This window comes from Dipodomys merriami, unplaced genomic scaffold (assembly GCF_024711535.1).
Source record: "Dipodomys merriami isolate MVZ:Mamm:240054 unplaced genomic scaffold, mDipMer1.0.p SCAF_10, whole genome shotgun sequence".
In the NCBI taxonomy this organism is placed as follows: Eukaryota; Metazoa; Chordata; class Mammalia; order Rodentia; family Heteromyidae; genus Dipodomys; species Dipodomys merriami.
The window spans coordinates 42,414,010-42,427,231 of NW_027202271.1; positions in this window are offsets into that span (position 1 = coordinate 42,414,010).

A 13,222-nucleotide genomic window follows, 5' to 3' on the forward strand; every position below is an offset into this window, starting at 1 on the left:
TCTTACACACAGACTTTTCTGATTTTACAACTCTTGTAGCCAGAAGTCAACATGCTGGGAAATGTGGTTTCTAGTGAGGGCACTCTTCTTGCTTTGCAAAAGTTACCTTGCTTTTTCCTGACCTGGCCTTTCCTCTGTAGACAAATAGAGAAAGGATTCTCTAGTATCATTTTTTTTTCTCTTCTCGTAAGGACACTAGTCTTATTGCTCTATAGTTCCACCCTTATGAACTCATTTAACCATAACCACTACCTTATAGGCCTTGCCCTCAAAGACAGTCAAATTGGGGGTTAGAACTTCAACATACAAATCTGAGAAAGACAAAATTCAGTTCATAACACATTGATCAAAATATAGTAAGATTTCTTAAATATCTTGGGTTGTAGAGATGATACTGAATTCATATGTACACCTTCTGTGTACCAGTCATTCTTCTAAGTATATTACCTCCATTAGCTCATTAAATCTCAAAATTGCTCTATGAGGTAAGTGCACTAATCATCTCCATTTGCGAATCAGAGACTTGAAGCATGGAACAAAAACTGCTTGCAACTACATGAAATAGAACTGACTTATCAACATAACTTTACATTTAGAGCAGTTCTTGCCCAATAAAATAAAGGTGCAAAATAACTCACTTCCTAAAATTCCATTTATCTAAACAACCCACTATTTAGCTGAGTATCTAGACAACCAGATTGCTTATCAAAAGCCTACTTCCTCATCAGGATTTACTTCTAAATCCATTTAATTCTAAACCACTATGTCATTACTTTGGCCCTATCAACATCAGATCTCTATGCTGAACACTTCCCCTTAAAACACTCCCTAAACCATATAAATATCTAGCCATGAAGTCCTGTTTCTGAAGCAGAACTAAAATTCTGCCAAGGAAGCATTCTCCTTTTACTGCATAAGCAATAAACTTGCCCTTGTGTGACCAACAGGTTATTTTGGTTCTTTTAGGGTATCATCAAATCATGAATGTCTTGTGCTCAGAGCTTTGCTGTGTGTTCACCAAATTTGTTCAGAAAGGAACCTAAAGCCAGGATAGTGAAGTCAAATGAACACATAGCTCATTTAGCAAAAAATGTTGTTAATTTCAGGAAAATTAGAGGCCAACTTTTTTTTGCATCTCTTACATAGCTTAGAATAGCACTTAAGTAACTTGGGTATGAGCCTAGACTAAGGATAGAAGTAAGATACTTAAGTGAGTTTTGCCAAAATCATCATCCAAATAGCTCAGGTGGAGATAAAAACTAGACCACAGGGGAAGGCCCCTTGGTACTAATAGGTATAAACGTGAAAAGCACTGGTTTTGGCTCAGTAGTGAGTTTAAGTACTGGCTTCACTATTTGCCACTAGTGGCCTGACTTTGGGCAAGTAATTTCTGGTGTCTCAGTAGCTTGCTTGCAAAATAAGAGTAATATGGATTTGACATTATAGCATTAATGAGAAGACCAAATGGGACAGTGAGTTAGTTGGTTATGTGGTGAAATTAGTGGTATTGTCATTAATACCATTTGCTGTAGGATTTTGGAACTTGTGAAGAGGGAAGATATGATCAGTGGTATACTTGAAAGAGATTGGAGGACTTGAAATATTTTTTTTGGGGGGGGTCCAGTTGTGGGGCCTGACCTCTGGGCCTGGGTGTTGTCCCTCAGCTCTTCAGCTCAAGGCTAGCGCTCTACCGCTTGAGCCACAGCGCCACTTTTGCCTTTTTTTCTTTTTGCTTATATGGTGCTGAGGAATCGAACCCAGGGCCTCATGCATGCAAGCAAGCACTCTACCACTGAGCCACCTTCCCAACCCCTTGAAAATTTTTAAGTATGTAACATAAGTGGGGAATTCAGGTTTGGAATTTCTGTTGTAGCTTGGCATGTTTTTTTTTTTTTTTTTTTTTTTTTACCTGTAAAGACTGGTTACCAAGACCAGTAAGGTCATTTCTCCCCAGCAAAACTTCCTCCATTTGGATATTAACCAATTTAAGACTTTAAGAGGGCTGGCAGTCTAGGCAAGGCTTAGGACTATTGCAGAAACTTAACCTTAAAAGGTCAAGAATATGCAGCCCTGAGATAAATGAAATCTGCAAGTAAAACACCTGGGTGAGGCAGTGGGATGTGTAGGAGGTAGTGTTGTTCTCCAGATGTTATCTCTGTGATGCAGGAGAAATGAGCTCACTGAGTCCAAGGTTGGGCCTTCCCTGATATGCTCATTCACCTACCAGGCAAGTTCTGTCCAGAGTACTGGAGAGATGAGGTCAAATGAACCCATGTTTAATGTAGGTTGCACCAGTTTCACATGTGGCCTCCGAAGATGAATAATTATGGAGAGAAAAGACACTCTTCTCATTGTTTCTACAGATACTGTGCAGAGGTCGACTGTGTGCTTACCTTGTACTTGTAGGTACTGTGCTTTGTGTCTACTGCTTAATCCTTCTTACTAATTTTTCCAGGTGCTCTGATCCTCGTCACTGAACTCTTGATTTGTGTGTGTGTGTGTGTGTGTGTGTGTGTGTGTGTGTGTGTGTGTGTGTGTGTGTTTCCTTATTATGTGAAAGAATCCTTTGAGTGAGAGGGAGAGATCAAGAATAATTCAATGATTTTTTTAAGCAGATAGTAGAGATGTGGTATTGTGTTTGATAGGAACAGAGAGAATAGAGACAATTCACAATCACAGGTTCAAAGTACTGAGTGTGAAGATTGGAAGAAGGAAAGTTGAGCAAGAAGAAGGGCTAACAATTCTGATGTTAACAATGAGGACTTAGTAATTATTTTTGGAATCTCCTAATATAAGCACAGATATCTTGAAAGTGATTTTTTTTGGTCATGGGTCTTGAACTCTGAGCCTGGGCACTATCTCTGAGCTCTTTGCTTTAAGGCAAGCACTCTACCACTTGAACCACAGCCCCACTTCTGGTTTTCTGATGGTTAATTAGAGATAAGAGTCTTAGGGAGGACTTTCCTGCCTGGGCTGGCTTTTAATGGTGATCCTCAGATCTCAGCCTCTTGAGTAGCTAGGATTACAGGCATGAGCCACTGTCGCCTGGCAAAAGTGATTTTAAGACTGTAATTTTAAAAAAGTTGGCTGGTTCTCTGTTTCTAATGTCCCACTTGAGAAATTGAGAAGTTTGTGTAGTTTGCAAAACTCCATCTTGATCAATGCCTTTGTGTGATGGATATGCCAGTTATCCCCATAACTAGGGAAAACGCAAATAGGTGGATCAAAATCCTGGCTAACCCAGGCATAAAGCAAGACCTTTTATAAAAAATAATCGATACCAAAAGGTGGCAGAGTGCTTGAGTGGCAGAGCACATGCTTTAGCAAAGTGCCTGGTCTGACTTTAAAAGACCCTAGTACCACAAAAAAGAGAGATGTAAGACTGATTCATTACTGTCTTAGTTAATATACTTCTTCAGGAGTAGTCAAAATACAAATAAAGTTCTTCCTACGTAACCTGAGGGCAATAGGTGAGCTGGGGCAGGGTGTGAAGCAAACACCAACACTTTCCCAAATGCCCTAACTTGCTGGATACTGTTTATTTCCAAGTTTCAAACTTAAAGGATCCACTAACCAATATTTAAAAAAAAACAAAACAAAGCAAAACTCACTGCCCTAAAAAATACGAGACTTGCCAACTTCTTTAAAACTCTTCCTTGGGTAACAACTCAGCAAACACCCTTAACCATCTTTTATGGGCAATAGTCTATAAAAGTCTCCATGGTGATACAGAGATGCAGAAAAATGAGCCCAGACAAAACTTGCAGCTCTGTATAGAAAAGTTAATACTTCAAGGTACCCCAAGTCAGAGGAGGGAGGGACTGTTAGATGGAAGGCCCCCAGAGAGGAAGTGCATTTGAATTTGATCTCTGATGGGAGAGTACAGTAGGGTAGGTTAGGCGAGGGGCAAGGAGAGGAGCTTCAGAGTACTAGTCTACTAGTTGGCTATTAGTCTATTTTGATGGAAGGGGAATTAAGCCTACTGGCATTGATGATAGGTATGAAACTGGATGCTAGAAACACACTGGGATGCTTTCTAAAGAGAGTCATTAAAAACTGAGAAGAGTCAGGTGCAGTAGCTCAAGTTTGTAATCCTAGCTCCTTGAACAAATATAAGAGTCTCTAATTTTTGTCTGGATATCTAAAAGGGGTATCTTATAGTTTCTTATAAATCAGTGTCAGCCTCAATCACCATATAATCTGTTCGATTTTCTTCCCTGTTGATGATTTCACTCTCAGATGTCACTGAATACCATGAAAATGACAATATCTACAGCCCAGGTGTCACTTCAAGGCGCTTCAAAAATTTGTGGTGCTCAAATTATTCCTGAGTTGGGTGAAGGGAAAGGATGTGTATCTTCTTCCCTCCCATTTGGTGCCAACTCAGCTTTTATTTTATTTTTAACAGTTCATTATGTGGACAAAGGCTTGATCTAGTGGCAGAGTTACCCAGACATGCTCCATGGACAATGGGCATCTCTTTGGATCCTGAGACAGCCTACTGAGGACTAGGAGACCAGAGTTCTATTATCTAGCACTGAGCTAAGTAGCCTTTCATCACTTGCAGTGTGGCCTACAGATATTCTAATTTTCTGTAAACACAATGTCATGGAAAAGAGCTCAATGATTCAGACATCCATACAGACCTTATGGTAATAAAGTATGAATACGAATGGAGCTGATTTGCCATTATTTGCAAGTTTGTATTTATCTGTTTCCTGTTTTTTTCATTCTTTCTTTTTTCTTCTTAAAATATTTTTAAATTAAAACATTTTAATTATCTTTAAGTTGTTGTACAAAAGAGGTGCCAGATAACAAAGCATGTTGATCAGCATCACCCCCTTCAACCGTCTGCTTCCTCTTCAACCCACCCCTTTCTTTACTTTTCTTAATGAATTCTTGATTACATTCTCCTCTTTCCTCCCTTCATTCTTCTACCCCTCTCCCCTTGGTCCCATCCTACCATTTGGATATACTTATTTCCTGGTGTTGGTTTTGATGGGCTTTGACCTGGTCTTTATAGGAGATTATACTACTTGAGCTGTCCAGTCTATTTTACTTCAGTTAATTAATTTGTAACCACTGTGGAAGGCCCATTCAAGCATGTTTACTTATAGATTTATAGGTACATTCTATCTACTACAAATGAAGGAAATTATGCAATCTTCGTTTCTCTAAGTTTTTACTAGGAAAAAAAACTTGTATGAAAACAAGTGGGGGCAGATTATGATGTGTGTGTGTGTGTGTGTGTGTGTGTGTGTGTGTGTGTGTGTGTGTGTGTGTGTGTGTGTGTGTGTGTGTGTGTGTCTGTTCTATGAGGATTCAGTCTTGGAGGGATTAGAAACTTAGGTCACCTCTGAGGCCAAACATGCATCGATCTATGATTTCCACCTGAGTTTAGCTTTAAAGCTATATGCTGGATTTTTCACTCTTACCACATTCTTCTTCCTAATTAATGCTCCATTTAGGGTGGGACCTTCAAGTCCCCTTTTAGGGACTAAGTCTAGTGCATCCACAGAAGTGTGTTATCTCAGACATGCCTTCGAAAGGGAAGTGCTACAAAGAGCTTCTGACGAATGAAGGGGGTTAAGAATGATGGAATATTAACCAGAGCCTAAAAACTGACTAGTTTTTAACCATATTGGAGCTCTTTGGCGTGCCCAACACTTTTGTTTGCTTCTCTTTTCATTCTTGCCTTCAAAAGGGAAGTACCATAAAGAATGAAGTCAGGTGACCATTTCTAGTTGCAGTAGCTTTGAGGTCTGATGCAATGCTTTGAGACAAGGCCAAAAATTCTAGCAGCTACAGCTGAACACGGAACACGGCTGGAGAATCAGGGTCTGGCAAATTCCACTTATCCCAGGGCTTCTCTACAAATCTCTGAGCTTGAGTTCTCTATTGGACTGGCCAACATGGTCCCTGAAATCTAAGACTTTTCCTCTCTAGTTCTCTATTCTGTTTCACTTCACAGCTGTAAGACCTGCACTGTGGCCTACAGGCTCACCCTGACTACTTACACTCCCTTACCATTTTATCATTCACAGGCATTACCCTAAATAGATCTCTTATAGTTCTAACATTTTCTTGGCATCTGGTCCCTGACACAAGGTCCCTAAGGGAAGGTCCATGCCACATAATTTGATTTAATCTTCTACAACACCTATTTTCACACATCTCTTGATTTTATTTGTATGAATGGACAGTTGTACATGGTACAAATGGGTGTTTCAATGTCAACTCACCAATTCAGGGGAAGCTCCTGGCTCAAAGGCCCAGCATGAAAGTGATCAGAAAAACGTTGGAAGATCACCCGTCCACAAATTTTGTTTAAATAAGGATTCCCGGATCATATTCACAAAATTCTGGGGTCAGAAACAGGGGGAGGGCCAAGATGCTCCATTTCTACTGAGCTCCACCAGTGGATTCTGAGACAGATAATCCTCAAATCACACTGGAGAAACATAGATGTTGAGAATCAGTCTGCAAGTATAACCTTTCCTTCTTCCCTTACCACTATGATGCTGCTATGTTTGGAATGTGTACTTCAAAGTTCATGTGCTAGAAACTTCATCTCCAAAACAGTAGGGTTGGAAGCTGGGATATGTAAGAGTTGTTTAGACCATGAAGATTCTACGCCAAAAGTTCCTTACCCAATGTAACCCCTTGAGCCACCAGAACAAGGAACCAATGGATTTCTGTTCAGTATAAATTACCCAATCTGTGGTACTCAGTTATAGCAATGTAAAATGAACTAAGACACATATTTAGTGACTGTAGATATTCCTATGACTTCTGGAGAAACTAGGTGTGTTCTAGGCCAGGAATTTTCTGTCTCATAGATATATTCTACTCTACTTTTTTGAAATAAGGTGGGTCCAAGAGCAATGTGTACAGATTGCCTGGATCCTGGAAGAGACATAAATTGGTATTATCAGCTAACATCTGGATGTGAGCTGGGATTATGAAAGGCAAACAGAATCATTCTACAATGTGCATTGCTAACATGTGAGTCATTTTGATAGTAGTTCAGTTCAGTTGATCATTTTCCTTTTGTTTTCCCAGGAGAACGTTTTCTGTTTATCTTTTATCCATCCTTTCAAGGTCATTTTTTGTTTGTTTATCTTTGGCAGTACTGGGATTTGAATTCAGAGCTTTGCATTTGCTATTCAGGTACTCTACCACTTGAGCCATGCCCCTAGCCCTTTTCGCTCTTAGGTTATTTTCCAGGTAGGATCTTGCCTTTTGACCCAGGCTGGTCTTGGGTCACAATCCTCCTTCCTATTGCTGCCTGCAGCAGCTAGGAACACTATTACAATGCCATCATATCCAGCTTATTTGTTGATATGGGGGTCTTGCTAACTTTTTGCCTTGAACCACAAACTTCTTGATCTTTACTTCTTCAATAGTTGGGATTACAAAGGTGAGCCATGTGCCAGGCATTAAAGATCACTTTCTGACTTCTCTTCTTCCAAGATCCAATTGTACACATCTTCCAAGATCCAGTTGCCCTTTCTACCTTCTTTCATGAGAGCATACTATATCACTTGTTTTATATATCACATGTTAGCCTAAAAATTCTTTGAAAGTGAAGTTCATTTCTTTTTCTTTGTTTCCTTTTTATCTTTTATTCCAGTGCCTACCCCATATCTAGAAGATGGTAGGTATTCAAATAATGGTATGAAGGGATGGGTGAACAGAGAGATGGATGGAAAGGAGAAGGGATGGGAGAATGGCAGTTGGGATGAACTATACTCACAGATACCTCCCTGGGATTGTCTCATTTAACCTCACTTCTCACAGCCAAATCCAATATCAAATCAAATTGAACGTAAATGATTATACTCTTCAAATATATGTATTCATTCTCTTTAAGGTTTCAGCTAATCTAAAGTAGATTTAAATGAATTGAAAATGCTTATGAGAACATTTCAAACACTAGAAGCCAATTTTTTTTTTCTAGTCAAACTGAAAAAAAAATGTTACATGATAGAACAAGGTGTGATGTAGTGGATTTTGGCATCAGCATGAAGTTCAAGTCAGTCTTTGCCACATACTGCTTTTGTAGCTTCTGTTTCATCCTCTGTAAAATGGAATCAATAAGAGTTATACCACAACATTTATATAAACCAAAGCTGAGTGCCTGGCATGGAGGGAGGGCTCAACCAACATTAATTACCTTTGTTCTTTCCTTACTGGCCAAAACTTAATAGAAGCCTGTACTTAGAAGACAAACCCATAAGCATCATTTTCAAAAAGTGTCTAAGTATATAGATATACATGCTCAGAAAATACATGTTAGATGAATGAGAAAATTGTTTCATTGCTTCTAGCTTATCCCAAATTCTAATTTTAGTTTCCTTTTGCATTGGGAAATGAATTTAAAAGCATAGCAACATGACTCAAAAGATTAAGATTGTCTATCCAGACATCTTGATTTAAATCTTCAGTGTTTGACTTTTGAGAAGAGTACAAATGTTGGCATTATCTTCTTTATTAGCAATTTGTAAAGAACTAGGATCTCACACAGCTGTGTGCATCTCAGCGACGTACAAAGCAAAGAATAAATTTCCTGCCCACACAAACTCAGGGAAAAAAAGCTCAAGCTGTTTTATATTATTCTGACAGCCTGAGCAAGGTTTCTTATTTTTCTCATAAAGAAATCTGACAAAAATCACAAGAATTCTCTACTATATACTGCTTCCCGCCCCCCCTCACCCCCTTATGGGATTGCAGAAGCTAAGGATATATTTGTTTTAGGAGAAACTAAAGATGCAGAGTTACAGAATTTTATAGCTACTACTCTGGCGATTCAGTAGATAGGAATTGCTTTTTTAAACATGTTGATTAGTGGAATGATGGGGAGGAATCAGTTCATATCCTGCTCCAACATGTGATCTGACTGATACAGGTCTTTCACAAAACTGAAGCACACTCACAGTTGGTGATCAGGTCAAAGAGGGCCAGACCCCTCAAAGCCCTGCTGAAACCAACTTCTGATTTAAAGTGGTAGCACTAGCAAAAGAGGATTACCTATGACTTCATTTACTGGAACCATCCAGCATAGAGCACTGAATGAGGGCTGTAGAAATGTAAAATTGTCAGTAGAGTAAGGAAACTCATCTCTTGGGCATTAATTATGTGTAAAGCAGTTGGCATTATTATGAATCTGCGTACCTTCTACACCCTTGCCTAGTACTTAGCTTTACTGAAAATAGAAAATCTGTGCAGTTCTCTCTCAATGTTCTGCACTAATGATGGGTTTCTGTAAATGGAGCTAGAAGCAGAAGGCCTTCTACCAAATCTCCTTTCCTCATTGCTATCTGGTATTTTTTATACCCTAACTCTTTCCAAAAAGAATATACAGCTGTGTATAGAATAACATACAGGATAAATGTGGACATACAGTACAACCAGAAGTAAAGGTGAAGCCCGAAGAGATGGTATACGTAGTACATGAGTCCCAGCCTACTTGTTTAGCAGTGAGTTTCAAATCTAGCTAGGTTATTACTGCCAGCACACAAATTATTTCTGTTTGTGGTTCACTGTGTCAAAAAAAAACAAAAGCAAAGTTGTCACTTTGAAACATAAAATTCCTAGTACTAAGACCCATTGAAGGGATTTTTCTCTCCATGAGTTTATGGAAGGTAAAGACTTATAGTGTATGATGAGGGCAAGATACAACAACACACATATTCTTGAATATACCAATATTGTCTCTGAGTTCATTCTTCAGGACTCTGTATATATAAAGGAAAATTATAGAATGCTAATAAGATTACTACTTGCTCAAATGGATACTCAATCATTCAATATGTTTCAAATTCAAGACTAATAATAGCCAACTTTGGCATGAAGCAAAGGCTTGAAGCAAAAGCGGATTCTCTCATTTCCTCCGCGGTAGGTACATGTCTAGTAAAGGGATTAGGCCCCCCAAAATGTCTGAGTCTCTTTATTATATAGAGTAGAAGAAAGAAAAAAGTATAACTAACCTTGTGAATAGAGGTAGGTTATCTGTAAGAAACCATCCCAACCTTAGAGGCCTAAGACAATTACTATCGTTCATCGCTACTATTATTTCTCACAATTTTGAGGGCTAACTTATAACCTCCTACACAGTGGCAGGGGCTGGAGTCAGCTCACAGGCTTCTCATCCATATATCTGGTGGTTGATTTTTGCCATCATTTGGGACAACAGTTGTGGAATAATTGTGGCTCCCATAGCTACAGCAAATCTTTGCACATACAATGGACTATCTTACAGCTGCTGCGCCACTTCTGGTTTTCTGCGTGGTTTATTGGAAATAAGAGTCTCACGGACTTTCCTGCCTGGGATGGCTTTGAATCATCATCCTCAGAACTCCCTCCTGAGTAGTAGGATTACAGGTGTGAGCTACTGGCACCTAGCTAAGCACCAGGTTTTGAATACTTAACTTAAAAGCAGGTACCGAGAATACTTTGTTAATAAGTTCTTTATGAATTACATACTAAAATTGCAACATTAAAATTGTAAAATTTGAGATATGTTAAATATATATTAGTAAAATAAATTTGTTTGTTCTTGCTTGTTTATTTTAATGTGGCTACTTGAGAATTTAAAAGTCCATACTTTGTTTATATTCTATTCCCATTAGACAGTTGAGCCACTGAGTAGGAGCCAGAGCATCTCAACTCTCCTGTGAACCACCTTCTTGCTATCTAATCTCTGTGAATGACATCTGGCTGGAAAAGGAAGCAAGAGGATGGGAAGAGACAGCATTCTTCCTTACCTTCAGGAGGCTGTGACAGAAAGACAGCATTGATGGAAAGTTCTTCAGTTCACAAACCATTTCTTCTGTGGTGGATTAGTTCTACTGCATCACAAGGCAGGATCTGCTTTTTGAAGTGATTAAAAAAAAGACACATGTCAGCAGCCTACAGTGCATGCTTCAAGCTAGCTTTCCTGAGAAGATAGTCACTTCTTAAGTGTTGAGAGTTATGGCAAAGGGCCCACTTAAACCAGCCACTCTGATGACATTTTAAGAGGAGCCAATTAAAATGGCAGGGCTGTGCCAAGGGTGCCACATTATCTCCTGATTGACTCAGCACTTCCAAAGGAAGCTAAAATGTTTCATGCAGAACAGTGTTGGAGATGCCTGCAAATGAGACAACCAAGAAAATAGCAAATAGGAATAGCAGGAAAGGAAGTTTGCTCGTATCATAAATTATAGTGTGGTAACCTCACTGCCATCATTTCTGTAATTCCTTTTTATTCTTTAAATCAACTCAGTTACATACATGTAAAATCAGACCTGACAGCAAATGCAAAGAACACTATTAAGGCTGTCTTCTATATCAGAGGCTTTGAGACTCTGGGTCTCAATTAACCTTTGTAAATAAGGACTGACATTGTTGGATGGAAAATGTGGGGAGACTAAAATGTTTCTGAAGAATTTTTGACTATAAAGTAAACAGCCTAAGGGAAAAATATTAAGTCACAGGCTGCTTCCGCATTCCATAAAACTGAATTCACAGTGAAATGTACTGTATAGTTGAAAGGCTTACACACATATAAAAATCATGGGACAAGTTGAGTTTAATGATGATCCAAACTTCATGGAATTGTGTTGCATTTTACTAAGATAATTTTTTCTCTAATCATGTTAGATCCTGACATGAAGTTGTATGGCATTAAAGACATAACTTTGAAGACATTTATCTGTAAGTCCTCTTGACTTTTTTGGGGGGGGAGGGGTCTGGTCCTGGGGCCTGAACTCTGGGCCTGGGCGCTGTCCCTCAGCTCTTCAGCTAGGACTCTACCATTTGAGCCACAGCGCCACTTTCGGCTTTTTTTCCTGCTTATGTGGTGCTGAGGAATCGAACCCAGGGCCTCATGCATGCAAGGCAAGCACTCTACCACCTTCCCAAACCCTCTTGACTTTTTTTGTTACCAAGTTAACCCATGAGAAAACATTTAGTAGGTATGTTTTACTCATTTCACAATAGAAGCATTTTTGGTCATTAAACTGGTATGAGCTTTTTGTATAAATCAGTACACTGTTCTTCAGAGTAAGGATTCACTTTGCTTTACTTGGAAACACAAGGAAAGTGAGCTCAGAAAATTCATAGCATAATGAAGATGGCAAGGGGCAGGTTTTCAGTGCTAGGAAACATCATGTGAGAAGCACATGTGTATGCCACTGTTTTGTGGTCGGTTTTCAAAAATCATATTCACCAGCATTCTCGTTTAAATGCCTTTGCATATTTAAAAGCCATCAATCCCATATCTCAAAGGATCTAGTTAATTAGGTAACTCTTTTCCCATTAGTTAGTTTCAGAGATTTTACTGTATTTTCTGCACTTCCATAAGCCTTAATGGGAAATGAGTTCTGTGCTACTGCTTACCTGATGAACTTGTCAACTAGGAAGGAAATGTCAGTTCCTCCTGCTCCAGATGTTTTTCGGTCTAGACTATTTCCATCTTTCTGAGCTGGTGAATCTCCCAGTCCATTTGTCAATTTTGTGCCCAGGGGATTTCTCTGTTTTAACCTTGCATCCCCTGCTTCCTGGACTTAATCCTGCCAATATCATTTGACAAAGTTATGATTTGACAAAGTTATGCAATGGCACTTACTGTGTCATTACAATGGTTCCTATTTTAAGTCTCAGATACTGGGGTCTGTGACTATGTTTGTTTTATTTTGAATCCCAGTCTCTCTTCTCACTATCACAGTCCCTGCAATCAGAAGATGTACCATAGAGTTTTCTAGAACAGACTCAAAGACATCATGTTGAGGTTTGTATATGACAAGACAAGTTGGTTTCAGGCTGTGGGGTTCTGGTCTGCGTTCATGTGGTTGGGCAGTTTGTCTTCCACATTTGTTCTTTGGGACTGCTGTTACTTGAAGCTCTCCTTTTTAGTTTACTTCATCTTCCTCTTTCTCTTTATGTCCTCAAAATTTATGAGAATAGCGAGGACCATCAATGCTTCATTTTCAGCCCACTGGGAGAGAGGCAGGCCTTATGGCATAGTTACTGGGGATATTGTCTTAAAGCTGTGACAGTAGGATTTGAACTCAGGACCTTGCTCTCTTATTCAACTTCTCTGCTCATGCCTTCACCTCCATGTTGGGGAGTTTTAATCACATAATCTTCTCACTCTAGCTTCTTTTTTCAGTGACAGCCTCACCCCTCTTCCTCTCAGCTGGCCTGATTACTAAAATTGATAGTCTATGCCTTATACCTT